The sequence below is a fragment of the Sceloporus undulatus genome, chromosome 4 (assembly GCF_019175285.1).
Source record: "Sceloporus undulatus isolate JIND9_A2432 ecotype Alabama chromosome 4, SceUnd_v1.1, whole genome shotgun sequence".
Taxonomy (NCBI): domain Eukaryota; kingdom Metazoa; phylum Chordata; class Lepidosauria; order Squamata; family Phrynosomatidae; genus Sceloporus; species Sceloporus undulatus.
Genome location: NC_056525.1, coordinates 63,457,000 through 63,481,218, shown reverse-complemented (window position 1 = coordinate 63,481,218; position 24,219 = coordinate 63,457,000). Strand labels below are relative to the sequence as shown.

General features: G+C 39.3%; 1 protein-coding gene across 5 annotated transcripts in view; it reads left to right on the top strand.

The window, feature by feature from the left end:
• Positions 1 to 289: 289 nt before the first annotated feature.
• The window catches only part of FOXP4 (forkhead box P4), a 204,072-nt gene continuing 180,142 nt past the window's right edge, over positions 290 to 24,219 (top strand). For 2 of the 5 annotated variants that reach the window (XM_042463992.1, XM_042463988.1), the window contains exon 1: positions 986 to 1,180. The gene's annotated coding sequence lies outside the window, so the exon portion shown is untranslated. Of the gene's footprint in view, positions 332 to 877; positions 947 to 985; positions 1,181 to 1,533; positions 1,744 to 24,219 lie in introns of those variants that run through there. The other 3 variants (XM_042463989.1, XM_042463990.1, XM_042463991.1) reach the window with 3 other exon arrangements.

The following is a 24,219-nucleotide window of genomic DNA, read 5'->3' as shown; positions in this document are numbered from 1 at the left end:
CTCTCTCTCTCTCTCTCTCTCTCCCTCGTCTCTCTCTCTCTCTCTCTGAAGAGTCACATCTCCGAGGAGCGCGCAGCAGCCCGGCGCAGCGGGCGGGAGGAGGAGGAGGAGGAGGCGCGGATCTCCCCGTCTGGATGGACAGAGAGCAGCGGAGGAGGAGGAGGAGGCGGCCCGAGCAGGACAGAGAGGAGGACCCCCGGCCCCCGCCCCCCAGGAAAGGCCCTTGGAGGGAGAAGAAGGAAGAGAGAGAAGAGAGAGGAGCCCGAGCCTGCCCCCTCCGCCGCCAAACAGAGCAAGGAGAAGAGGCCAAGCCTGGAGCAGGAGAGGAAAAGTATAACCATGCCTCCCCTTCACTAGCGCGCCTTCCTTCCTCCCTTTCTTCTCTTCTCTCTCTTTCTTTCTTCTTCCTCTGTTCTCCTTCCTTCTCTTCCTTCTTTTTCTCCCTCCCCTCCCCCCTCTCTTTCTCTTTTCTTCTTCCTGTTCTTCTTTTCCTTTTCTTCTCATCTTTTCCTTCTTCCTTCCGCTCTCTTTTCCTACTTTTCCCTCTTTCCTCATCCCTTCTTTGCCTCTTTCTTCGTATCTTTTCCTCCTTCCCTCATTCTCCCTCTTTGTCCTCTTCCTTCCGTACTTTCCTTCCCCCCCTTCCTTCCCCCCTCTCTTTTTTCCTCCTCCTCTCTTCCCTCCTCTCATCTCTCTCATTCCCAAATCCTTCCTTCCTTCCCTCTCTTTTGTCTCCGGGGTGTTTGAACTTCTTCGGGGCCATCGCCTCCTCCTCCTCCTCCTGCTCTTCTTCTTCTTCTTCTTCCTCGGAAGGAAGGAGCCTGAGCGCCGAGGGAGGGAGCCCCATGCGGCCGAGAGGGAGGGAGGGAGGGAGGGAAGGAAGGCGGGCGGTCGAGGAGAAGGGGAGGCCGCCGCCTGGGCCCCGGCGCTGAGGGTCCCCGAACAGGTTGGTGTTTGGCGGGGCTCCCCTCCGCCCTCCCTCCCTCCCTTCCTTGCTTGGAGTTTCCCTGGGCAAGAAAAGTTTCTCTTCGCTGGCTGCAGTCTTCTGGAAGCTCCCCGAGGACCTTCCTCAGCGCCTCCCGCCTTGGCTTCACCTCAGAGCGGGTTTAAAGGCGAGAGACTACGAGGCTTCGCTTCAAAGGAGGCGCCCCTCCGAAAGTGGAAGAAGCAACTCCCGAGAGTGTGTATGGGGGGCCCCTTCCTTCCTTTCTCCCTCCCTCCCTCCCTCTTTCTCTTCTTTCTCTCTCCCTTTTCTCCTCCTCACTCTCACCCCTCTCTCTCATCCTCTCTCATTTTCTCTCCTCCTTGCCCTCTCCTTCTGTCTCCCTTCTTTCTCTCTCTTTACTCTCTCCCTCTTTTTCTCTCTGTACCCTCTTTCTCCCTCTCTTTCCCTCTGCCCTTCTCTCTCTTCCCCCACTTTGTCTCTCTCTCCCTCTCTTTCTTCCCCCTCTTTTTCTCTGTCCCCCCTTATCTTTCTCTCCCTTTCCCCCTTTTTCACTCCCCCTTTCTTTTTCTTTCCTTCTCTTCCTCTCCCCCTCTTTCTCGTTTTCTCTCCTTTCTTTTTCTCTCTCCTTCTCTCTCTCTCCCTCTCCCTCTTTCCCCTTCTTTCTCTTCCCCCTAGTCTTCCTCCTCCTCTCTTTCCTCAGGTGCATCTTGGGAGAACAGGTGTGAGGGAGGAAGAGGCTCCCCAAAGTTCCTTCCTTCCTTCTTTCCTTCCCTCTCCTCTTCCTTATAATCTCCAAAGTGAGTGTGTTTGTGTGTGTTTGTGGGAGGGGGCCTTTATGGGGACAGGACTCATCAACCTGTGGCCAGGAGTTGTGGTCTTCCTTCCCTCTTGCTCCTGTTTGGTTTCTTGGTGCTGCCTTTTCCTTCACTGAGCCACATGGGGAAAAAGTTGGCTGGGAAAAAGAAGAAGAAGGGAGACAAAGGAGAGGTTGGGAAAGAAGGAACTTTTTGGAAGGGATGAGGATGGAGGGCTGGCAGAGGAGCCTCTCTTTGTTCCTATGCTTTTTTGGTACTGTGGGGCAGAGATAAAAGACTGTGGGGGGAAAAGTGATAGAAGAAGGAGAAAGGGAGGCCTCATCTTCATTGGAGAGATAATTTGCCCCCAACAAACTACAAATCCCAGAATTCCATAGCATGGAAGGGAGGTCAGCAGGCGGCTCTGTGGATCACTCAGTCCTGAATTACAGTTTATTGTGATTGACAGGATGAGGCGACTCCAAGGGATTCGCATTTATGGTCTTCTTGAGTACACATGATGGAGGTGAATTGGGACAGCTGTGTCTGGGTAGTTGCTGGGTTTTTTAATTTGCCATCTGGCTTCTTCTTCTTCTTCTTTGCCATTCCTCACTTTGTGAAATAACTTTTTCCTGGCAAACAAGTTGGCCGGGAAGAGCAAAAAGACCGGCTTTCTTGAGATGTGATGGTAACAAAACTTTGGGAGGGCAGAAAAATACCCCCCCCCCCCAGTCACATAGGTTCAGGCCATGCGTATCGGTTCATGTCCTGGATGTTGTAAATTTTAAATAGGTTAATTAAAAAAAAGGGGACCGAACTTTTAGTCCCTCTTTAAATTATTGATTCCTAATTGAGTAGCGGTAATAAATAACGATTCAAATAGAGCACTGCATTCTGTTGTGTCTTAAAGGAACTTGGTCTTTATCTTTTTAAATGATCAGGATGGATTTGTGGCTGGTTTTGACCCAGATCAATCTTCCAGTCAGTATCTTCTAAGGTTCTTGAAAGTGGATCCTCCATCCTTCCTTCCTAATGCCATCTATGAATTTAAAATGTTTCCTTCATCTCTTGGTCCATGAAGCATGAGCTGAAATTAGTTGGGAAACCATTGTATACATTGGGAGCAGTAAATTTAGTTTGATGCCATTCCCTTGTTAAAAAAAAAAAAAGGGGGGGGGCAAACCTGTGTAAATGCAGAAAATAGGAAATATGAAGATTTCTAAAATTAAATGCTTTGGGGTGCTAAAACTCTGAAAGGTAGGAGCTATATTTAGGCCCTTTGCAATTTAAAATGACATTCTATCTTAGATAAATAGATTTCGCTAAAAACTTTAAAAAAAAACTCTGAAATTTTAAAACTTCAGTTTTAAAAACACAAATAACCATATTTATTCTGATTGATTGGAATGAGATATTTTAGTATGCCTACTGAACTTTAGCTAGCAATCAGTTGCATAAAAGGAACACAGTAGTCATTGAGTTTCATTGAGTAGTTTCATGCAAAATGTTTTTTAAAACTTGCAAGCAGCAGTGACATTTGTAAAGGAGTCCAATCCATTTTTGTCCTCACTCCCACCCTCTAATAGGGCAAATAGTTTGAGATAAATTCCCTATCCAAACATTGATTAAAATGCAGTTTTCACTTCTTTTAGAAATGTTTTTATGTTAACGCTGTGCCAAGTGTTGAAACTGCCATGAAAGGCAGAGGAGTTCAAATAGCACAGGGGAGATTTTTCCCCTTGAAAAAGCCACAGCACTTTTTAAGTGTGTGATCGGAAATAAATTCTTTCCTCTTCCCTCAATTTGCCATTTTTTAATTGCCTTCCTCAAATTTAAAATACATTTCCAGTGGATAAGAACAGGATAATAATTCATTTGAGAATACTTAGGATCTGAAATTCTTCTGAAGCATCGTATTAAGAGGAATGCGTTTGACAAACTCAACGTGAGATTTGTGTCTTCTTAATTTAGCCCTAAGGAATTTCGCTACAGATCCCATTCCAGGGTTCATTGCTAACTTCATTCAAATGTTCACTCTTCAAAACTGGTTCTTTGGAGGGGGAAAATGTGAAGCCATATAGCCAATTCCAGTTTTTTAGCACTGGATTAAATCTTCTTTTCAATACTCCCAGGAAAACTATGGAATGTACAATTAAAAGAATTACTGCTTTGGGTAAAAAGGTGGCTATATCCCACAACTGGAATAGCATGAACTGGGTAAATAATTTGATATGTGTGAAAAGATTTACAAAAAAAGAGCTTGTGCAACCAATAGGCTATTTTGTGTCAGATTAAGTGTGTTACTACTTCAGGCAGTGAGCCCTGAGAGTTGTGTGTGCTACTTACAATGGTACTGAGGAGTATAAGTAATCTTTACACAAACTTAACTTTCTTTACAGTGCAATCCTGTTTACTCAGAAGTAAGTCTTAATGCGTGCACTGAGTCTTACTCCTGAAGTAAGTGGGTGAAGGATTCAAAATATTTTTTTATTATTTGTACTTTAAAACAAGATGGAACTTGAAAAGTGGTGCTTTGTTAATTTGGTTTTATTTAATCCTTTTTTCTCATGAAGCTTTTGGGGGGAAAAAACAGCAAACCCAGACACCTTGAAACTGAGAAATAGATTGTCAAAACCAGATGAATAATTTGTTGTGCAAACCAAGCCAGGAAGATAGGTAGTGGTCAGATGGTTCTGGTTCCAAACCACTTTTCTTAAAACCTACCTTTTAGGTATGGGTGTGTGTATTAAAGGTGGTGTGGAGCGCTAAGTTTTAATGCTTTTTGTACTTTGTATTGGTTTCACAGAGAGTTTCTGAAAGTTTAACTGCATCCTTAAAAATTGAATGAATATACTTTTGGGGATTGTGCATTGTTAACTTGAAAATCTTAAGTAGACAGAATACAGTTTGAATTAGAATTGTAGCAGATAATTCTGTTTTAAAACCAGAAATGTAATGAAAAGGGGCAAAAAGTCGGTCCAATAAAATAAATAATTTCATCTGATTTATTTGTAAGTTCTTTTTCATGGAAAAATGTGATTAAAAGCCTGTACTCTCCCCCTTCCTATCCATTCCTGAATTCCTCTCTACAAAGGATTAAAAAAAAGTAGCCCTGTTTCACAGTCACCAAGGACTGGTGTTAGGGGAAAACCTTACAGAGTGAGATTTATACAGTAGGCTGCCTTTTCACGGTCCCATTGTGTAATATTGTAAGGAAATCTGGATAAATAGCCATGGAATTCCTTTCTTCCGAGACTGATAACTTTCTAGATCATGAAGTTGTCGAGCTCATGTGATATTCAAATGTCACAATTTAGGATTTTAATAAGAAAAGTATATTGTTTGTGTCTAAGGCTAAAGGATGGATGTCATAATTGAGAAACTAGTTTGAGTAGGTAGCTTATTAAGTCTGCAATGGATTAATATAGTCCTAATATATTAAAATTCTAATGTTCTTTTTTACTTATTTCAAGAAGATTAAAATCAAGACCATCAAACAAATCTGGTGGATCCCTAATTCAGATCCCCTCTATTGAAAGAAAGGTTTCTTAAGAAGAAGAAGAAGAAGAAAAATCTATAAAACAAAGAGCAAATAAAATAACCACTCCAGGCGCTTTCTCTTTTTCTTTTCTAATAACTAAGCCGGGAACTATGTGCAGTCAGTTGTGAAGTTTTTGCCCAAAGAAGCCTAGGAGCTTTTCTTTTCTCATGGCAGAGGGGATGCTTTTGAATTTGATGATGTTTGTGTGTGTCTCGTTGTGGGGCTGTAATGGCAAGGGGAGGGAGGGCTGAATTTTTTTCCTTCTGTTACACTTGGGGGGGAGATTGGAGATGCAAAAGATACTTTAGCATTTTGCCTTTGTAGTACTCACTCCGTTCCTAAGTATGTTTAGGTGGAAATCAATCTTGCTACATTTAATAGGGTTTACTTCCAGGTAATCAAGCATAGGATTGCAGTTGTAAAGTCTTCACATCTGTGTGAAAACAAGGAAGAGGGAGAATATTTATGTCATACTGAAAGAGGGAAGGGAAGATTGTTAGTATCTTTGGAGCAAAATGTTCTCCTTCCCTGCCCACAACAAACTGTTTTTCCTCCCAAGGTTGAAGTAGAGAGAAATGGTGTTTCTTCCTCCAACTCTTTCTTCCTTGGTAGCAGGTGTGTTTGTGGCTAGTGAAGACATTCTTTCCCAAAAAGTTGTGTGAAGATATATCTAAAGCTGCTCATTTGCATCCTGTGTTTTAAGGGGATAACTTATTAAGAAGCACTGAGATCTTACAAGAAATTCATTATCATTGGTTCTCAAACTGTGCCTATGTATGCTTTGGCCTTCAGGGCAGAAATAGATTCTCTTACTGGTTCCTTGTGGAGGGAACTTGCTTTTGCTGCCAGTAATATATAGGTTTTATCACAGTTGTTTTAAGAGTGAGCAATATAAGATCTCTAAGATGCTTTAAATTCAACAGCTTCAAAACAAATCCTCCATGAAGCCTGGTTTGATTTAATTATTTTCTGTTAGCATTGTAGTATTCTTGAATAGAACAGGATGCCACTTTTAAATCTTGGCTAATTCACTTGCCTCCAGGGTTGAGTGATTTCCTTCTTACACTGCAAGTAATTGCCACATAACAGGTTAAACACACCCTGAGAATTATTGTTGATAGGAGGGAGTGATGACTGAAAGTTATGTGCTAGAATATATACCCAGGAAATAGGTAACAGTAGAATGTCTGAGCTTTAAATAAAACTATTCAAATTTTGCATGCAGTATTACTAAAGTAAAGAGGATATAATTTGAAATTGAACTTTGGAATTGATACCTGTTTCACAAAATCCAACATCATCCACCTCCTTTTGATAATTTCAGTTTTGCTTTGCTTCAAATATACATATTAATGCATTATCGTTACCCATCCTTTGTGATTCTTGATTTCTTTAGCATCTCTCTTCTTTGCTGGACATAAACTTTTATTTTCATGATCGTGGAAAGGATAGCTTCTTGAATTACTTGTTTTGTTTTTCAGTTGGAAACACAATTTTGACATCTTACTTTGTTCTTCTATCCACATTGGGCTTTCAGTTGCAGTGCAGGCAGTTTGTACATGGAATTTAAAACAGTTTTTATTTTCTTTGGAAAAATCTACTCATTTTGTGAGAAGGATTTTGAAGAAATGCAAGAGGGAATACAGCTGATAGAATATTTGCAGAACTGAATTTCTCTTCCACATTGGATTTTGTGTGGGTTTTGATAGATGATCTTTTGTGTTTCCATATGTGAAGAGGCTTTTTTCCCTAAAATCATCATATCTATGGGAAGGGATAAAAAGCTGAGGTGGGGAAGAGTGAGAAATTAAAATGTGCAAAGGTGCATTGTAGTTGTGTATATAACGTGACTTGCAATGAGATATTCATGGTGTGAGGATTCATTGGCCACACCTGGACTTCCATTTTATGAAGACTGCAATATCCAGACAGGGCAGTTATTGATGATCCACTGTAAGTATTCCATCAGATTTGTAGTGTTACCTAGATGAGAGGTTAGCATTGTGGATTTTACAAACTGTATCCTACCTCATGTTCTGCTGAGTTGGTTTTTATGTTGGGGAAAAAAAAACAGTATTGCATCTACTAGCTTATTTATGCCTGTAGCCATCATGTTCTTTCCATGAGACAAAATTCAATCCTTTCACTGTGTCCCTTTCTCTGAAACCCTCTTCCTTGGTTACAGCTCTTATAGTAATAAATGGGAATCTATGTCAGTATTTCTGCTGCCTTTTAAATCCCAGCAAACTAAATTTACTTAAATTTAAGCTGTATAAAAAATTTGTAAGAAGCACAGTTTAAAATTTTAAAAGATTTTTTGAAGCCACAAACTTTTATGCTGCTTGGGGTGGGAGACAGAAGCCACTGTGTCTCATTTTGATGTCAGTTAAATAAGCTTTTCTTTCCACCTTGCTGGCAAAACTCTGCCACATGATGCCATTGGGACAGAAGCTGGTCCTCTAGCAGCTAGACAGCCAGACTTTCAAGCTGAGAGGTGATCTTTCCTTAGGTGTGAATCCATGTGAAAAGTTCAGCTGTGTTTCATTAGTTTGTGAAATATGAGTGTACTTTGTGTACTTACTTACAAAGAGAGGTATTGAGGTATATATATAATAACAACAGTGTCAACAGTTTGCATGCATGTAGTAGGAATGCCATCTAAAGGGGCAGCCACTCTAGAATTGCCCTTTAATTTGTTTGGTACTCTGAGTTTATGCTGGTATGATCTAGAAGAAAATCCTACTTGCCTATATAAACATAGCACGAGGGAACTGCCCTGCTAACCTCTATTATAAAGAGCATATTATGGAATGCACTCATCGTATACAGAAAAAGGTGAAATGGCTGGTGTGCAGAGAGGGTGTTAAGCAACAGAGCATGTATATAGTGTGTTCCTTGAGGGCAGGATGGGAGCTAACATGCTTCTGGATTTATCTGGCAGTACTTGATCTTTTCAAACGGAAACTGTTTGTGTAATGACTCACACATGCGCGAGTGAACAAAGCAGTTTTAGGGAATTTATCCCATCTCTGCAGAAGCAGTTAGATTTTGGTCAGGCCTTTTTTTAAGCCTAGGAAAAGGGTCCAGGATTTGAAGCTGTTATCTTTCCTCATGACCCATCCAAACTAGAACAAAAAAGGAGGCAGCAAAGAAGAGTGGATGAATTACTTGCATATTTTCAGACAGTGCTGAAATAATAAAGGGTTGATTTGCACAAGCACTTTTGAAGCTGATTTGTCATGCATGATGACTGTGTTTTTTTTTTGAAGCTTGGGTTGAATGAGGATTTGGCAAGGTAGTAATCTGAGAGCTCCACTGCATGCCAGATTGCAAATTTACTTGGCTGCCTCAAACTGTTGTTGTGAAAACTGACAGTCTCTTCTAGTGGACAATAACCTCCAAACACAAACTTTTTGGAACATCCTGTGTTGCCTTCTGTAAGGTGGATCTGTTAATACAGCTGAAAGTAACAGCTTATGTTTTAACTCACAGCTTTTGTGTGCTCTATTTTAACTATGTTTAAAATGCATACAATTCCTAAAACCTCGGATATGTAACAACTAGTAAATGTCATACATACTCAATTAAAACATAGTAATACTAATATTTTATTTTAAAAAGCCAGTAATTGTTTAGCTAGAAGACATCATTCTTTCGTAATTCTGGACACAGTCTAGTGCAGGTGTTGGTTGCTCTACACAAATTAGCACACCTTGCATTGCCTTGGACCAGTCAGCTATAACCATTGCTTCAAGTATTTTTCTTTTGCTTAGAGCACATGGAATAATGCTTTCCTTAATTGAAACAGGTGGGAAATTCAGCTTTTGAATAGATTTTCAAGGAAGATGCTACTTTGCTTAGGGTAACATAGAACAGCTGCAGTAAAAAAAGTACCCAGTAATGTGGAAAGTCTGAGGAAGTATTAGATATGAAGTGTGTATATTTAGAACTGGGATACTGTATATTTAGGACTTGTTCTCTGGCAGCAGTACAGATGGGACTGAAAATGCATACTAGGAGAGGTAGAGGATTTTCTTTTTTTGTGCTTGCATAGTGAAATAGAGGTATGTCACCTACAGGATAGACCCCATTTTTTAGATGTAGAAATGCATTTTGTGGATGTCATGGAGGAAAAGTATTTGGGGATGCTACCGAAGTATTTCTTTTCCAGTTCATTGAATCATAGAGTTGGAAGAAACCACAAGAGCCAACTAGTCTAACCTCCTGCCATCCAGAAATACACAACCAAAGCACTCCCAACAGATGGCCATCCAGCCTCTTTTTAAAAACCTCCAAAGAAGGAGACTCCACTACACTCCGAGAGACTGAGTTCCACACTCATACAGCTCTTACCATCAGGAAGTTCTTCTTAATGCTTAGGTGGTATCTCTTTGATTACTTATATATAGGGGAGGGCCGACTTCTGGCTTGTTGAATGTGCATTTGTTTTTTATTGGAAGCCTGAGGGTTAAATATGCTTGATCTAGGTGTTTGTTTTTTAAAAGTAGAACTCAAAACACATGCCGCCATATCCAGGGGCAAAAGATACAGTTAGAATTAAAGAACAAAGTGGATCTGAGCATATTCTTGAGTCTACAAATAGGTTTTCAGTACCAAATTTGAACTGAGTTTGCAATTCTTTCACTTGAGACCTCACCTCTCCTGGTTGCTGCTAGCTTTTATCATTTTGGAGTCTGTCTAACATAGAAAAAGTGATTTTATTGTTGCCATTATTAAACCTTTTGAGAGTTGGGAATCTTCAATAATCTGTGGTAAAATCCTGAAGATCTTGATCCTTTTTTTGCCTCTGCCCACCTAGGGATATGTTAATGAAGATTTTCACACGACATCGTTATATCGTTCCTTTATTGTCCCAAAGTGTAGTGGAATCGTCATAACAGATAGACGATTCCAAAAGATTTTCACATGAGGCTGTTAGTGTTCTTAAAATGTTGATATATCAGAATTCAGCAATAAATGATTACAAAATGATTTCAAAACAGTTGAATTGCTGAATTCTGATATAGCAATGTTTTAAGAACGCTAACAGCCTCATGTGAAAATCTTTGGGAATTGTCTGTCTGTTATGACGATTCCACTACACTTCGGGACGATAAAGGAACGATATAACGATGTCGTGTGAAAATCTTCATTGTCTCATATACTTGCTGTTCACATTTGCTTGATTCCATAGTGTTTATGTATTATTCTTTGCTTGTATCTCAGTTGTGAATATTGAAACATAAGCCTGTTTTTTGTTTTGTGTGGAAGCCACTGCTTTTCCATACTTTTGAATTAATCCCTGTTCAGTCCATTTTCTGTCTCAAAGATGTTCTTCTAACACTTGGCAGTGCCTTTCTAGGCTGACCATGGCTGTTAGTATATTGTGGAAGGCCACATTAGCTTTGAAAACAGTTTAGGTCCTGGTTTGTGTGATGAGGGATTAAAGGCGCTGACAGTAACTATCACAGTGTAATAGTAACTATTAAATGTTTGAAGTGACTGGATTGTCTGTAGTATGTAGTGCTGCTATATGACAAATGCAGTTCTTTAACTCTGCAAGGAACAGTGTTGGAATTAGAGAATATCACTTTCTGGTTCAGACTGAAGCAACGTCACCTTCTGTTTTCAGGACAATAGAAACAGTACCATTAAGATTACTCTGTCTTCCTATTGAGGTTGTGTTGATGCCAGGGGTGTGTATGTGATTTTGACTTGAATCACCTGTGGCTGCTGGCCAGAACAGAAAGAGCCCAATTAACTATCTATCAAACATTTTCTATGAGCCAAGTTATCTGGCTGGGAAATGTTTTAAGAAGATGGAGGTGTAGACACAGAATTGCTAACAAGGCAGAAAGAGCCTGGGGCATTGCCACTGAACCCAATATTCTTTTTTTTTTAAAAAAAATCCTCTCCTTGAGGCTTCTCTTCCCTTTTTGGTCTTTCCCCTTCTCCATGGCATAGAGAAGGATACCAGATAGTTTGTACAGAGGTTTTAGTACCAATACTGGACATGTTCAAATTATAATCTGGGTGCTGTCATAATCCCTCTGTTCCTATTTTAGGGGGTATTTTGCTTTTCTATCCTTTTAACTTGTTTGTCATGGTTTCTTATGTTTCTGAATAGTGGTGCTTGACGGCTAGTGACAAACATTTACAGTAATACTAAATATTTAATTGTTCCAAGTCCCCTAGCCACCCCCCCCCCCCACTACTCTGTTGACTTGATTGAGGCTCTGACTCAAGCCAATCTGGCCGGTTGCGTCTGTTCCCTAATACGTGGTGCCCTGGTTTTCTTCTCTGCCTTTGTTTATTACCAGGGTGGATGCATTAATCTGAAAGGGGATGGCAGTTTATAATGCCAAGATATTTTCTTAGCAAACAAAGTTTAGCAGAGTCTTTCCTCTTCCTTCAGGAAAAATTGCAGGCTGACTTCTTTGGTTTGTAGAAGGGAGAGGTTGGCACTGCCAGGCGGAGAACTATGAGAAAAAATAACAACAAATGTAATCACTTAAAAAAGAAACAAACCAATTTACCAAAATCCTTAAAAAACACTGATCTACAAATAGTACCTAGATAATACGTGTTGCTTTAATGAGCTGAAACTATGCAGTAAAGAGTGAACTTAAATTTTTTAATCCTGTTTTTAATAATTTACTTTTCAATTGGAATTTGCAGTGGGTAGGAAAGCAAGATTTTGATTTTAAAAAAGGTTGCAAAACTTTTAATTGCTTTTATGCATTACTTTTTATTTTGACCTCTTTTTTTCTTCTGAACAGTCATTGTGAACCAAAATGCTTTGAACAATTCAGCAAAGTAGAATTAATTTTTCTCCACTTTCCTTGCTTATTTTGATAAAGTGACAATTCATCAATTAAACATGGTATTTGTGTGGACGCTTTTCTTTGTATTCAGCACACTAATATTGATGATTATGCCTGTCCAAGTATTAGTCTAAGGACCCCCCCCCCATTCTTTATTCTAGAGATGTTTGGCAAAACTGATATTTTTTCTTCCCTGTCTCAGATTTTTTTTTTTAAATGCTGTACTGTCCTTAAGAATTGCTTCAACTATCATGTAGCATATCTAAAACATTCCCTGTTGGTCTTGCATATGGTAGAGAACTTCCTATTTCATTTTTAAAAAATAAATTTAGTTTCACTAAATGTTCCAATGACATATGTGACGTATTAATTTCTGTAGTACTTTTGAAATCCCTGTATCCTTTGTCTTCATGGCATTCTGTTTGGTAGACCATGTTTGTTCCTGTTTTATGGGTGGAAAATTGAGATTCTTAAGGTTACCCAGGGAATATATATAGCCAAGTGTTGCTTCTTAATGCTGTTCAGTGTTGAATAAAGTCTTAGTGATCACTGCGCTGTTGTATTGACATACTTCTATCCCCTGTTTCTTTGCTACACAAAACTCTTGATATTTGTGTGCCTCTAAAGGTGCATCTAACACTGTAGAAATTATCCTGGGCATAGTTAGGAGATAAGATATTTGGCATCTGTAATGTCATAGGCTCTATCCTAAAGGTTTCTGTAATGCTTATGTAAACTTAGGTGCATCTACACTGTAGAAATAATGCAGTTTTGCACCAGTGTAACTGCCACGGCTCCACCCTACAGAATCCTGGGATTTGTAGCTTTGTGAGACACCAGTACTCTTTGGCAGAGAAGGCTAAAGACCTTATAAAACTACATATCCCATTCCATAGGATGGAGCTACAGCACTCCAACTACATTATTTTTACAGTGTAGATGCACCCTAAAATAGAGAAGGTTGGATATTCGTGGCTATATATTTATTGGTTTATTCACTTCATTTAAAAATATAGAAAAGAACATCCTGCTTGTTTCAGATATTCTCAGCTTGTCCCTGTGCTATTATGTTTTTTGTAGATATCTGTATTAAAAATGACCCCTGTGAGGGAATTAGTATCTTTCCTCCCACAGGAATGGAAAAGAAGCTTTACTGGGCTGTGTGGAATAGTTGTAGAGGTAAGAGAGGTGAGTTTCCTAGAAGCAAAGTATATTTGGTGAATTCTTTAGTAGAAGTACTGTATTCCATAGACTGTGTTCCATAGCACTGCAGTTGCTTAGGTAGAACAGTTGATTTGACTGCTGAAAGGAGTGACTGCTGGTCAAATGAGTTTCGAACTTTCAATAATTCCATCCTTCTGTGTCAGTGACTGCCACATGCAGGCAATATGGAAAACAATTGGTTGCACACTTTGCTGTGGACTTTTTGCTGTGCAAATATGCAGTTGGCTCGTGTTGATGTGGGAGTACAAACTGGTATCAAGCCACTCTGATATACCATTTTAATTTTTGAAGATAATTGTCTGTTTTGTGTCTTTTCTCACTTTAGTACAGATAACAGAGTAGGTAAATCACCTTCATCAGATTTAAATGATTTTAACTAGCTTGACACTTGGCTGCTTAGTTGTTGACTCTCATGGGAAAGCTGCAGAAAATCTTTACATGTGTTCCATGTTCCCTGTTGAAACATCCACGTGGAATACTAGTTGTTCAGCAACAGACAGATTATGATACTCAGCTGCTTTTTGGGTTGGCAAATGCAAATAGCAAGACATTCTAGAGAAGTTGTAGAATAATTCCTTTGCTTTCTTCTTTCAGGAGGAGACAATAATTTTGCAATCCCTTTTCCCCTCAGGAAGGAAGGAAGAATTTTCCCAGTGGAAGGCAGAACAGGGGTGCAATTGCTGTTGGCTATCTCTTTTTAGATATACCATTTTTAAAGTATCAACAGGAGAGAAATAAAGTATAACCAGTGAAAAGGGCTTTTGAATGTACTATTACTTTAGAATAGGAATTCAAATGTAAATCCCTCTTCTGTATTCGTTCATTGAATTCCGGGAAATGTGAATATCTGAAAGTGAGTGTCTACATAGAAATATTCAGGCTTGCTTACTCTGTGTGTATGTGTGTGAGATACTGTACTGAGTGTGTGAGTGAGTTAGCCATTTAGACTGATTTTGTTGTTGCAATGTAGAAATGACAGAAAGTTTCATTGAGTATTATAAGTATTTTCTTCCATTTCTGAATAGCACAAGTATACTTTGGATTTCTTTCTGAATGGTAAGAAATACAACAATACATAATATATACAACACAAAATAGAATGGCTTCTCTTTCTGCCCTGATTATTATCACACTAGTGTATTAGTATATTTCTGAGAGTATTTTTTCTAGATAATGAAATCATTTAAAAGCCCTTCTGATCAATGTGAAGATGACTCCAAATCCCAAATTAATGATTAATTTTATTATCTCAAGCCTTGACTTGGTGTCCTTTCTCTAACTTGGGACAACTAGCTCTACCCTTCACTGCTGAAGTTTTATTTGGGATAATTTCTGTCTTGAAAGTTGATACAGTAATTACATAAAAAAGAGTTTACTTTTCCTTGCTGATAGTTTGTGGAGCCTTTCATTATTATTCCCCCAACCCAACAACAACCCAACAACTGAGGTACATGTTGCCAAAAAGAGGCTCTTGTGTCGCCAAAAAAAAGTTTCTTTTTGAAGCACATCACAATAAAGCAAACTCAGGAGAGGGACTTGTTTCTGAATGTTTCTAGCTTTTTTTTTTATAAGTCAGAAGAATTGATAAGATATATCAATTGACATATCCAGTTTGAAACCTTTTCAGGTTTAAGACTATATTAAGATGACACTGGGGTTTAGTTGTTGATTACTGAAAGCGAATGCTTGTGCATATAGCTTTTGCGCCAGAAAATAGTGATGGATTAATTGGAAATGCCCAGTTCATATCTAGTTGACACCGCCTGGGGCTATTATAGTGTTATGGGAGGATAGTATCTCAGTGTTTTTTATAGTTTACAAGCCTTAACTGGTGTGTGTATGTATGTGTGTGCGTGCGCGCACTCGCACATGTATGAGACAGTGGGGAGGGGAACGGTAGGTAGGATCTGCCTAGCTCAGTGTTACTGAAATTCTCCAAGCAGTTCTATCCATTAGTGAAATTGTGTGGTAGATTTTTTCCTAGGCTGTACTTCATGATTGCTTCAGGTTTGCAGGTGGTAAGCTTCCCTGTGGCAATGACTCTCTTTAGGCTAGGCTAAACCCTCTCCCTGATTCATAGAGCCATGCTAGACTTTCTCCCCCACCCCCATGGCAACACCCTCAGCTGCACCAGGAAACAGTATCTAATGAGTTTGAGCCAGCATTGCATTACAGTACTTACACCAAATGAAGTGGTAATCATGGCACAAGCATGGAAGAGATGAGAGCAGGAGAGGCTTTTCTTTGTCAACCTTTTAGAAGAATTTTGTCATCTGATTAGCTTATAATATAAAGAAGTACTTGCCTTGATGTCAACACTGCTTACTGTATATCAACTGACATATCTAGTTTTAAAGTTTGCTTCCTTTTCAAGTCTAGGACTATAGTAAGATGACACTGGGGCTGAACTGTGGTGAAATTTGCTGATAAAGACATACGTTTGGAAAATCACACTTCTCGGTCTCCAAATTGCCTCTGAATCTTGTTTGTTGTTGTATGCCTTCAAGTTGTTTTCAACTTAAGAAAACAAGATTTTCTGAGGCACAGAGTGTTTGATTCACTCAATTTCACCCAGTGGGTTTCCATGACAAAGCGGGGATTTGAACTCTAGACTCCAGACTTGTATTCCAATACTCAAACCACTACACTATGCTGGCTGTGTCATGAATCTTACTGTCCTTGATTATTGCTTCTCCCTTGACCAAACTTTATTAGTGATTTATGCCTGTTCTAATTAAGTCCTGATAATTTGTCTAAATCCTCAATCTATTATTTCAGCGCCTCATTGTTTTGTTGTGCTGTGTCTTGGACACTCAAATTTAGAGTGTTTTGTAAACTATGCCTTAAATAATTGCTTAGATTTGTACCTGAAATCTTTCAGGTTATACTTTATATATTTCCTTTTAACATTCCCTCATAAGCATAATTTACATTTCTTAGTGCAGTGGTGGTGAATCTATGGCACGAATGCCAGAGGTGGCACTCAGAGCCCTTTCTGTGGGCACACAAACTGTCACCCCAGCATAGAGTTCGCCAGAGTTTGTTACTAGAAAGCCAGAGGGATGTGGCACTTTGCGATAAATAAGTGGGTTTTGGGTTGCAGTTTGGGCACTCAATCTCTAAAACGTTCACCATCACTGGAAACTATCCTACATAAATAAAGCTTATAGTCTACTTTTGGATGTACCATGACTAGTGGCTCCCATGTTGATAAAGGCAAAGTTAGGGACACTTAGTTTAAGCTGAACTCTAAGAAGGCTATGCAATGTTGGACGGAGAATGAAAATAATGCCCATGTAGTTCTTCCCTCCTCTTCCTTTCTCTGCTGTGTTATAATGGAAAAAAAAACCTCAGTGACTTTGTTGAAACATAATCAATTGTCCTGTTACAATCAAGAAACTATGGTTTAATTTAAGCAAGGTTTATGATTTCCCATTTCATAAGTAGTGGGAAACTGTTGTTTAACAAATCCTAGTAGTTTTACATTGTGGTGCATAGTGTAAGGAGGGGGAACAAAGGTGCATTGGCATAATGTTTGTTCTCAGTCTAGTGTGTGTATATGTTCCTTCAAATTGCCTATTGATTTATGGCGAAACCATTACTTTCATAGGGTTTTCTTAGGTAAGGAGTACTTAGTGGTGGTTTTGTCAATTTCTTCCTCTGAAATATAGTTTACAGCACCTGGTATTCATTGGTTGAATCCCATCAAAGTACTAACCAGAGCTGACCTGGCTTAGCTTCCAAGGTCAGATGGGACCTGTGCCTTGAGGATATTTAGGCTGGCAGTCAAATATACCATTAGTGCTACTTATGTCTAAAGTAGGCCATTATAGGATCCCCACAACTTAAATTCTAAGACACATTCTCTACCAAAAAAAAAAAAGTTTTTTTTGTTTTATTTTTACTTATTTTTAACTTTTGTAAATCACTGCATAATTGTATATTGAAAGAAAGTAATCTGATGGGTAAATGAATAAATCCTTGAGATGTTAGTTGCACTTCAGTTGTCAAACATGTCTTATTACCATCTGATGGCCTATTGCTTTTGAACTGTTATTGCCCATCTTAGGTATTCCTATACAGCCAGCCTTGGGGATAGTATACTGACCCTACATAATCTGCTGTTGCATGTCTTTATCTCTATAAACTCCCCCACCCTCCAAAAAGCAGTACCAGATTTACACTGAAAGAATGACAGCTTTTTATAGTTTCTGTCTTGCAGATTTGCCATGTTAGCTATTGTACAGGTATGGTTATATAATCTATAGTATTCCTGGCAGTTGGTTTATATATATATATATATATATATACACACACACACACACACACACACACACACACACACACTTCCCCACAGTGGTTGAAACAGTTCAATCTTTGCTCCCCATTTGAATGGAGACACCCGAGGATATAAAAATAGGGATATTTTCAGGTTGGTATAGTTTACTAGTCCATAATCTGTTGTCAAATATTTGAGCAGAGTAGTTTGCAACAACAATAAATGAAACTTAACATTCTCATTGGATATTTTGTTGACATGGTGAAATGGAAAGGAAGAGTGGGTTGAGGAGAAGCTCTAGAATGATCCATAGACACAGATGGGTCCCACACAGTTTGGCTATTCATGTGCCATGTCTTTTTCTGGCTTCCATTGGGAGTGACTGATCTGTCATAATTGGTATTTAATATGATGTTATGTGGCATTCTTGCTACTGGTTAGTGACTGGGTTGGTGAAGACTTTGTGCAGCGAAAGCACAGCAAAGGGTTTTTCACTTGCCAAACATGAACAAAGCAACTGTTCTGTTTGTTCTGTGTATGTCCAATGGCTATGTAGGATCTTAAATTTCAGAGCTGTAAATCCTGAAAATGCAATTGAAAAGAATAGTTTGACTTGGTTTTAGGCTGTGTTGACCCTGTCTTAAGAATCATGCAGTGATTTTGAAGCACTAGAACTGATCTTGAGGTCTCATATGCTATGGAAATTCTCCAGTTAGTCACTCTTTACTGTGAATTTAGCAAAGGAATATGGAAATATTTCAAAGGAGAAATAATACTTGAATTTGGTGCCACTGTGTTAGATTAAATTTGGTTATTTGGTGACTCAACTGGCTTTGTGGACACTACAGTTTTTTTTTAACGTCCAAGGAGGTGCTATTCAGTATGTACACATATAAGCCTTAGTGATGCTAGCTATTCAGTTAACACTTAATAGCATATACTGAGTCTAGTAAACCAATTCCCTCAGCTGTTTTTTGGTGAATGAAGTGACTGGTTTGAATCCTTGTGAATTTGGAAGAAAAATTAGGTGAAGAGAATGGGGTTCCCAGATGTGTATGTAGCCTTTGCACTGAGACTGCCACTGATGAAATTCACTTTGCATTGCACTTGCATCCTCCTGCATATTCTACACGTGTATTTCTAGAGGAACTCTTGGTTTCCTTGGGTGCCAATAATGTGACTGTTTCCAATTTCTCAATATTGTGAAAATACAGACATGTGCATGCACAAGCATGCATGAGCACGCACACATCTTACTAAGCTGCAGCTTCTCTGAGGGATAAAGAAGCTATTGTAATTGCCAAACACTTCAATAGAACCCTCTTCAGTATGGTTGCCACTTGCTAAAATAAGCAAGCTGTATCTTCTGAATAAAATACTCTATGTAAAGGATTCATAAGAGAACCTGTTGGAGGATGGATTCAGGAACTGAGGCTAGGGGCAAATCAGCTATTTAATTCTGGAGCTGTATGCCCAGTCTTCAAATCATGGTTTGCTAACCATGTGATCTGCGTTTTGTTGGTTGGCTTTAACCATGCTTAATCCTATGGCAGATATATTGCTAATTACAAATTGTAACAAATTGTGGAGAGGGCCTGTGTCATGGGCTCATTTATGAAGCTGTGATACTTATATTGCTGAATGTGATACCTGCATTAAGATCATGGAAAAGCCACTCTGATCATTTTTGAACATTTGCTCATGACTTCATAAGCCATTTAAGAAGATACAGCTGTGTGCTTATCACTTCTGTGTTGGGTTTGGTGCAAAAATTCTGGCCTGCATTAAACCAGAGGTTTTCTGTTGTGTCTTGCATGAGATATTTTAACTTAATATTATTGCATTTGTTTATTTATATCCTGTCTTTTCTCCATTTTGGGGCTGAAAGTGGCTTACAACTGATTAAAAAACACATTAAAATTCATAAAATATAAAAATTAAAAAGATTAAACAATAACAAATTAAAACGAGTTAAAAACACAAACAATTAAACACTCACACACCAGCACAAATATTAGAAAAAATCAGCACGTTGTATAGGTGTGATGGACCTTATACAATCAGTCATCAAATACCTGTTGAAACAGGAAAGGCTTTACTTGTTTATGAAAAGAAAGTATGAAAATACTAGTCTAACACCTCTGGGAGGATTTCTGGACCCTGGGGGCAGCCACTGAAAAGACCTTCTCCCATCTTCCCACCAGATACACCTTTACAGGTGGTGTGACAAAGTGAAGGGCCTTCCCGGTAGATCTCGAAGCACAGGGAATTTCATAAGAAAGAATACAGTCCTGGAAATAAGCCAGATCTGAGCCTTATAGGGTTTTATATAGAGTTTACCAGCACTTTGAATCTGGAAATGGACAGGCACCCAGTGGGACTGTTGCAACAAGGGATTTGTGTGCTCCCTGTTCCCAGCCCCAGTTATAAGTCTGTCTGCGGCTCTTTAGATCAGCTGAAGTTCCTGAACATTCTTCAAAGGCAGGCCCATGTAGAGCATGCTACAATAATCCATCTGGGATATAACTAAGGCATGTGTCACCATGCCCCGATCTGATGACTCAAGGAATGAGCACAGCTGGAACACACGCTTTACCTATGCAAATGCATACCTAGTCTCTGTTTCCAGGGTCAGGGTTGGATCCAGAAGTCTACCCAAGCTGTGAACCTACATTTCCAGAGGGAGTGTAACCCCATCTAGCATTAAAACCAATCGGTCTACCTGAATAATAAGCCAGTACTGGTTACAGTTGGGAAAGTTAGTGAAAAAGTACCACTAAATTACAATTACACCTTACGTTAATTGTATTTACATTAAAATGGAAGTGGTTATTTTTATTCTGGTCATTTTGACTTGTTTTTTTAAATATTACTTTGCTGCCCTAAGAACTTTACTGAAATGCAGGTGAAAAATGTCATTGATGATTTCACACCTCCATTTCATGATTTCATTCAAATCTGTTGCTTTCTTTTTTCCATACCTCTGTGTTTCTCTCTTCTTACTTTTCTTTGTGCTCCCGCCCTTTTTTCACTTTGTGGCATCCTTTCCAATGAGCAACTCCACACTATGGACTTCCACCTGCTCTTCCCTCCTGCCTTCCTATTCTTGGCTGACTGTCATACTTGCAGTTGGACTGGACTGTCCTTGTGGTCTCTTCCAGCTTTCGGATTCTATGAACTTGCCTTTCATGGCTGCTGCCCATGATGTAGTGAAAAACTCAAATATGGAAGACGGTAATGACAGGACAATATAGCTAGTGGAACACAGCTCTGTATTTTTCTCCCCAAAGCCCTACATTACACTGTTTGGAGAAAGGATATCTTATGTTCTGGCTTAATTATTTACCTTCAAAACATAATTTACCTCAATTATTACTAACACATGGATTCTTATCTTTAGGACTAGCATTAAACCAAGAGTTCCCAAGTATTCTTGTCATGCATGTCTGTAACAATCTGTCTATTTAGGCTTCCTGTAATTTGTGAAATAATCTTAATTCTTTTGCTATTCTCTTAAAGTATACTTGAACTTCAACACAGGGACCAGTTTGGTCTGTGTGCACTGGAATTTTCTCATCTGTTTACTCCTGTCAGCCTGCTACTAGGTTAGCAATCCATGAAAAAGTCACTTTCACATCTCCATTCCTCAGACTTCCTCTCCTGCTCAGATACTCTTAGACTTTGCTTTTCTCCCACTGATCTTTCTCTTTCTCTTTGTTCTGTTGAGCAGATCTCTTCTGTATACTCTACGGTATAGTTTCAACATTCCCTATAAAATAACATATGATATATTTATATTTTATATTTCAAGCATACAGTTCCATACTGGCAAGAGTTTCTTCCTGTAGTATGGCAGGCTTCTGTTTGTTGATGTGAAATTGTACATAGTTGTCATTTATATTTTTTGTTTACTATTCTAATGCACCACCTAATATTGTAACTGTTTACAAAATAGGGCAAAAACATAAAATGCAGAAATAATAAATAAAACAGGCATGCCATTTAAAACAAAATTGAATCAGCTACAAAATAAAACCAGCAATAGAAGACAGTAGCAGACCAGAGATCTACCAAACACTGATACTGTTTTAAAACCAAACAGCTAAAAAGCTTGGGGAAAGAAAAGTCTTCACCTAATGCTCTAAAGATCGACACTTTCTACTTTGTTTTCAGAGGCAGCCCTCTGTAACTTTCCATGATCAAAAAGAGATAATTGCCCTCCAGATGTTTAGAGCTTCAACTTCTCTAATGGGAGTTTATAGGGATGAAGACCAGAACATCTGGAGGACATCAGGTTGTCTTGGCTAGGCATTTCAAGGCACATACAACAACTAAGGACAAATACGAATCTTATTTTTTGTGGCTGGGAATGGGGAATGCAACTGTCTTCAAACCAGCTGGAACACCCTGTGATTGGGCAAACAAGCCACTCACTAACTGTGCCTACATTTTGTCTGGAATGGTATATTGGCCACCATCCAGACCATTAATTCTTAGACATGGCTAAGAACATCTACCACCTCACCTGGATTATATAAAAAGGAGAGAAAAAGCTGGAATTATCAGCATGACTACCCCTCAGCCACACCTCCAGATAAACTTTTGCAGTGGTTTCATGTTGATGTTAAATAGCAGGGGAGATTCAATAGAATAATTGCCAAGGAAGAGATCAATTTATTCTCTGACACAGAGTTCAGGGATGGAAATGGTGCAGCTGGGCTCAGATCTCAACAGCCTTACCAAGCACAGCTAACGGTGAGGAATGCTGGGAATTGTAGTCTATCTACAAGCTGTGAGTCATATTAGTCCCAACCTTGCCTTTTAATCACCACGTCAGTTTTAATTCTGGAACCTAGTCAGAGATCTGATTGAAACTGATCTTTAAAAAAACCCATGAATTTCATCCAAGAGTGCCCACAATTACAATGATCTGTTTTGTGGTCCATATATCTGCCAGTGTAGTTGTCTTTGAACATAAAAGGGCATGCACAATCAGACCAAAACCTTTCAATTTCCAAAGTGACCCAACCAGATAGTTAATCAGGAAATCCACAAATAGGAGGATATGCGTTGCATTAGTACTTTACTGTCAGTGTTTCCAAGAAACTGGTACTGAGAAACATGCTGTCTCTGCTACTAAAGGTGTTACATAGCCATTAGTAGCCTTATTCTGTCAAAACCCATGTAAGCTAGTGACCAGTGCCATGTGGCAGGTGACACCATGGTTTAATTCTGTGCTATATGGATACTTACTTTTATCTTTCTGGAATTTTCCATTCAATTTCATTAGGATCTAATGATGATCCTGAGTTCTAGTAAGAGATGGATAAAATGTTCTCTCTATCCACTTTCTCTACCTTACACTTATTACATACAAATATATCTACCTATTGGTCCAGAAGAAGAAGAGATTTTACAATGTGTAGATATATAAGGCATGAAGTAACTTTGATTTATGCACAATTCTTTTATAGTTCTTATTGTTGGAACAATCTAATTTGAAGTTCTGTAAAATCAGACAAAATTTTAAACACACACTACTATATATACTCATGTATAAGTCGACCTCATGTATAAGTTGAGGGCAGTTTTTGGATCCAAAATCATGGATTTTGATATGACTCAGGGATAAGTCGAGGGGCAAACACTGGAGGATGTTACAAAAGATCTAAAGGGGGGGGGGAAACAAAGCACCACTTCCCTCCCTATATCTTACTCTCTGGACCTCTCCCAAGCATCAGTCTCAGCATGGAAAAGGGGAAACAAACCTCAGCGTGCATACACACACACACTCTTCCCCTTACCAAAAGCATGTCCAAGGCACATGGCTTGCGAAAAGGAGGATAGACCCCACTGTCTCTCTGTTTGTCACCCCCAGGACTCCCAAGGCTCATAGCTTGCAGAAATGGAGGACAGGGCTTTCTCGCTCTCTCCTTCTCACTCCCAAGGCTCATAGCTTTCAGAAATAGAGGACAGGGCTTTCTCTCTCCTTCTCACCCCCAAGACTTCCAGGCAAAACGGGGTACAAGCCTGGGCATACTTTCTTTGTGTCCCTTCTCTCAGCAGCAGCTTGTTAGGTCTGGCTCCGCAGGAAGGCTGAGAGCCTGGGAAACACACACAGAGGGAGAGAGGAGGAGAGGAGAGCCAGCGCCAGGGCTTCAAACAGGGAGCCGTTACAAGGCTACAGAGGAAGGTGGGCACTTCTTCTTTCACAAAATTTATTAGCATTAACTCATTGACCCTTCCATAAGTCTACCCAGGATTTTGGAGTTCATTTTGGGGCATAAACTTTTCGACTTATAGTCGAGTATATACGGTAGATAGGTGTCTGGCATTTGATCAGTTAAGCAGTTTAGCTGTTAAGATGCATTTTCTTGTACTTTGAATTGTTGACAGTACAGAGTGAACGCTGCAAACATTTTTGGATAAGCTTTATGATGTGGTGGGGGCATGTTTCACGTCTGTGACTCAGGGCAGAACTTGAATCAGCGAAACCAAATCATGCTAAGTACTGCAAGCATTATTTCTTCACAGATTCTGTGGTATACTCTCATTGTAACATTTTCCATATACAGTATTGAGAGTAAGTGATGCTTAAGCCATGAAAAGCA